The 5,656-nt window shown below is 43.2% G+C and overlaps 1 non-coding gene across 1 annotated transcript; it reads right to left on the reverse strand.

Moving 5' to 3' along the window:
• Positions 1-4,894: 4,894 nt before the first annotated feature.
• On the reverse strand, positions 4,895-4,976 carry trnas-gcu (transfer RNA serine (anticodon GCU)). Its single transcript has one exon. It is a non-coding gene; the product is annotated as a tRNA-Ser (tRNA).
• Between the last annotated feature and the right edge of the window lie 680 nt (positions 4,977-5,656).

A 5,656-nucleotide genomic window follows, 5' to 3' on the forward strand; every position in this document is an offset into this window, starting at 1 on the left:
AATATGCGCGAAGTTTTGGAAGATCATTTGGACTTTAACCGATCCGTTCGTGGTGTCGACGGTACCCATGACTTGGAGGTGTTGGTGTTGGACTGGGGTGGATACATTTAATAATCACACAAAGCCATTTTAGATTCCAACAGTTGACAAACACCTGATGACGAAGCAGTGCATGGAACACTGGTGCTTCCAAATAACTCTGTTCGATACAATCTGGTGCTGTGTGATTTTTACTCTGATAGCTCTTGGTAACGTTTAACTGATCGAAGACAGTGAAAGAACTTTCATTCGTGGAGATGAAAATTTCAAATATTATCCACAACAGCATAACAAAAGTGATTAGGTTGGATTTGTGATGAATCTCCACAATGCGCTTGTGCAAAGTAAAAGTCGAACTTACAACTGCCTGATCCGGAGCCAGCTCTTCGAATGGTTGCACCAATGGCCAGATGCACAGCCGAGATTTTACACGCTGCAGAGCTCTGGTGTTAACAAGGACATGAGCAATAACAGTAACAGTCACAAGGTGAACAAAGAACAAAGATAATCACCATCATGATTCACTTCAATTTGGCCTCAAAACAACGAGCATTCACAATCTGATCAGCCAATCAATGAGGTCACTGCCGATCTTAGAAATTGCAACTGACTTTGATGCGTTTTCACCATAATTTGAGGTAAACTCCAGCCTAATCATAACATCGCATATTCCCATTAATTTTTATATTTAGATATCGTTAATGACCTGTCCGAATTTGCAGGAAATGAGTGAAAACGTCCTTCCGATGATGTAATCCAGCGCAGAGTCGGCCAGAAATGAAAAGACAAAGACATGAAGCATCACTCCCATTTCTCTCTGTACCAATGCGTTTTCCTGAGTTGAATATTTGCAGGACTTGTCTTTACTATCTAAAGAATTAATTATTTTCCCGGGAAAGATTCTTCATAAATCAATTAACATATGAGGTGTCGAACCATATTTTACTTTAGATTAAAATAGTTGAATATCCTTTCCCCCAGCCTAATATCCCAATGCTCCCTCCTCTTCCATGTAAATACAAGCTTCTCCAGGTGATGTTGGAGCTCCCAACATGACGTTACAATGCTCCTTGCTGCTCCATGTCAATAGAAGCTGCTTTACTTGAAGTTGGACCTCCCAGTTTGATGTCCCAATGCTCCCTGTTCCATGTCATTACCAGTGGTGCAGTTGAGTTTAGACCTACCACTCTGATGTCCCAATGCTCCCAGCTGTTACATGTCACTAAAAGCTGGTCCTTGTGTGGTTGGAGCTCCCAGTCTGATGTCCCAATGCTCCTTGCTCCATGTTAGTAGAAGTGGTGCAGCTCAGGCTAGACCTACCACTCTGATGTCCCAATGCTACCAGCTGCTATATGTCATTAAACGTTGATCCTTGTGAGGTTGGAGCTCCCAGTCTGATGTCCCAATGTTCCCTCCTCCATATCAATAGAAGCAGTCCAGTTGAGGTTGGATGTATCACTCTGATGTCCCAATGCTTCCTGCTGCTACATGTCATTAAAAGCTGCTCCAGGTGAGAGTGGAACTCCCAGACGGATCTCGCAAAGCTCCTTGCTCCATGTCAACTGAAGCTGCTCCAAATATGGTTAGATCTTGCATTCGGATGTTCCAATGCTCCCTGCTGCTCCATGTCAACTGAAGCTGCTCCAGGAGTGGTTGGAACTCCCAGACTGATGTCACAACGCTCTCTGGTCCACGTCAAAAGACGCTGCTCCAAATGAAGTGGGAGATCCCATCCCTGGCAGCTCACATACTTCTATACCATCATAGAAATACTGCCCACTGAACATCCCCACCACTGGACCAATGGTGGAATAACCACATCATGAGAACCGAATATTATTTTTAGTCACCACCAAATCATTATTTCCAAAAGTCATTCTTTCTTAAACCTTATTTCGCATGTGCATACTGCAGTCCATCCGAAGTAAGATAATGGTGCTAATTGATGTATGCTTAATAAAAATTACATCCTATTTTTCATGTTGATTAACTGCGAGTTAACAAGAACAATGTTTGTATTCAAAACACACTTTTATTCCAGGTGAGAGAATGTAGTTTGCATTATTTAAAATGAACTTGTTCACTGCATAAAATGATCAAAAAGATTTCAATTTCAAAACAACATTGGTAACGTTGTCATCCATCTTGAAATGTGGTGTCTTCTTCTTTCAACCAGACGGGTATTATATCAAAAAGTCTATTACTGATATGCGTATAGACACTTTAAATCGCAAGGATTGTGAAGGTTTGTAACTCAGGTTGAGGTTTAAGGTGTAGGTTTGCTCGCTGAGCTGTAGGTATGATATCCAGACGTTTCATTACCTGGCTAGGTAACACCATCAGTGGCGACCTCCATGTGAAGGGAAGCTGTTGTCTCTTGCTTTCTATTTATATCTTTCTCCTGGATGGGGTTCCTGCGGTTTGTGGTGATGTCATTTCCGGTTTGTTTTCTGCGGGGTTGATAGATGGCATGTAGATCTATGTGCTTGTTTATGGCGTTGTGGTTGGAGTGCCAGGCCTTTGGCAATTTTCTGGCATGTCTTTGCTTAGACTGTCCCAGGATCAAGGTGTTACCCAAGTCGAATCGGACTACCAAGAATCCATAAACCAGGAGGCCCCCCTCAGACCCATAGTCTCATGACCCGGAACACCAACTTACATAGGGGCCAAAGGACTACACGCAAGACTGAATGCCTCATAGAAGAGTCACAGCACTCCATCCACTCCACCCAGGAGTTCCGAAAAATCATTAAAAACATCAAAATAGAGGAAGAAGAAGCAACGATCTCATTCGACATAACAGCACTGTTCACCTTCATCAACATCGACCTGGCAAAGGAAACATTTACCACACTTTTAGAAGAGACCATCACAGACGCACCAACAACCATCAATCACATTACCAACGAAAACATCATGAAGCTAATGGACCTGTGCCGCACCACCCACTTCACTTTCAACAACATATCTACAAACAAACCAACAGCACACCCATGAGATCTCCACTATCAGGATTCATAGCAGAGGCGGTTATGCAAAGTCTAGAACAAACAGCCCTACCAACAATCAAACCAAAAATCTGGGTCCGCTACGTAGATGACACCTTTGTCATCACAAAACAAAAGAAGATAGAAGAGACATTTGACATCATCAGCAACACCTTCACAGGCATAAAGTTCACCAAGGAGGAAGAAACCGACAACAAACTCGCATTCCTGAACGTCACAGTAGAAAGAAAGGACAACGGAGAACTACAAACCTATGTATACAGAAAACCAACAAACACTGACCAAATACTTAACTACACCAGCAACCATCCCAACACACACAAACGAAGCTGTATCAGAACACTATTCCAACGAGCCACCACACACTGCAGCACAGACGAACTTCGGAAAACAGAGGAAAACCACCTTTACAATGTATTCGAGAAGAACAGATACTCAAAAATACAGTTCGCAGATTCCTCAAGAACAAACCACGACAAGCAGACCAAACACAGCCAGAACCCCTAACCACCTTACCATACATCGAAGAAGTTTCAGAAATTACAGCCAGACTATTCAGACCCCTCGGAATCCTAGTAGTACACAAACCCACCAACACTCTCAAACAAAAACCAACTTAAAAGACCCAGTACAACCCAAGGACAAAACCAACGTCATCTACAAAGTTCCATGCAATGACTGCCACCAACACTATGTAAGACAAACAGGAAGAAAGTTAGCCACCAGGATATACGAACACCAGCTAGCCACAAAAAGCCACAACCTTCTCTCCTTCGTAGCCCTACACACGGATTAAAAATACCACTATTTCGACTGGGACAACACATCTATCCTGGAACAGGCTAAGCAAAGACATGCCAGAGAATTCCTAGAGGCCTGGCACGTCAACCACAATGCCATAAACAAACACTTAGATCGAGATGCCATCTATCAACCCCTCAGAAAACGAACAGGAAATGACATCACCACAAACCCCAGGAACCCCATCGAGGAGAAAAATATAAATAGAAAGCAGGAGACAATAGCTTTGCTTCAATTGGAGGTCGCCACTGATGATGATGTTACTTAGCCAAGTAATGAAACGTCTGGATATCAAAGTTACAGCTTAGTGAGCAACCCTACACCCTATATTTTAAATCATTTTTCATGTTTATGTTGCATGAATCTTACGGTTATTGATCCACACTTTAGTTTCACTCCCTATAGGTAACATGCTGATTTCTCCAGTTGTTCATAGTTCAATGTGAAGCATCCAGTGTGTGCATAACGAGAAGGAGCTTGCTTCCCACATCTTGTGTTTATCTGTGCCTTATGTCCAGCATTCATCAATGGCGAGAGCAAGGGGCGAGGGCGAGACCAATGTGTAAGTCTCTCCGTGCGCATGCACGGCACCCACAGCGGCAATTCTCCACTGTGCATTTACACCCAGTTCTCTGTGCCCCTAAACCCACACCCTGCCCCTTTGAAATATCTCCATTATTTTGTGCTGTCTCGCTGTTCTCTTCTCACCAGGATGAATAACTTCTACTCAACCTCCTCCAGATTTCATCTGACAAAACATTCATTAAGGATCCCTTTGCATAAACATGCACTTCGCAGCTCTCGGTATTTGATTTTCCTGGATGTCTTTCATACGAAAAAACGTTCACAGCAGCTTGTAATGAAAAAAAAAAATCGCGTTTCGTTTCATTATCCCAAAGCAACCTCCATTTCAATGCAGTTTCGTCAAACGGCACAAACTATTCCTTGCGATTTTGTAATAGCGACAAAGCATATAAACTGACCGTTGGAGCTCCAGTTTTAATGCAACAGCTGAAAACAGCACCATTGAAAGCCGTTAATGACAGCGACGAGAGTGGGATTCGAACCCACGCGTGCAGAGCACAATGGATTAGCAGTCCATCGCCTTAACCTCTCGGCCACCTCGTCACAGACGCTGGAAAAGCTATGACCTTATGAATAATTGAATTTCGTAAATTATGCAGAGCAGCAGATGTTTCTCCCTGGTGTTGGTGAAATGAGAAACAACACAGTCCAAGACGATGGTCTGACCCCTGGGTTGTGGGGCAAGTGCACTCCCACTGTCACACTGTGCACACATTTTTCTGAACAAAAATGAGGAAATGACTATGTAACAAGGTCAGTTGAATTCTGTGAAATTTGAAGTCAACGGAATGAAGAACCCGAGACAGCAGGAGGTGTTCTTTCAATAAAGAGTTGGACAGAGCTCTTAAGGATAGTGGAATCAAGGGTTATGGGGATAAGGCAGGAACAGGATACAGATTGAGGATGTTCAGCCATGATCATAATGAATGGTGGTGCTGGCTCGAAGGGCAGAATGGCCTACTCCTGCACCTGCTGTCTATTGTCTATTCAACTGCCTGTCAGGAATTGTTTTCCAGACTGGAGGAGAGTGCATAGTGCTCAATATCATTATTCCGAAGACCTAACTTCCGCTCAGATGTTTTTGACACGCACTTGTGAACAGAACAGACAATTTCAAAATCCGAAATAAGGCTAAACTGACAATTGAACTCAACAATGCAAAAACCTTGAGCTGTATCATTTTCCTGGGCCGTGTGACACCAAGTCACTGTATGATCACAGCA

This window comes from Chiloscyllium punctatum, chromosome 12 (genome assembly GCF_047496795.1).
Source record: "Chiloscyllium punctatum isolate Juve2018m chromosome 12, sChiPun1.3, whole genome shotgun sequence".
Lineage (NCBI taxonomy): Eukaryota > Metazoa > Chordata > Chondrichthyes > Orectolobiformes > Hemiscylliidae > Chiloscyllium > Chiloscyllium punctatum.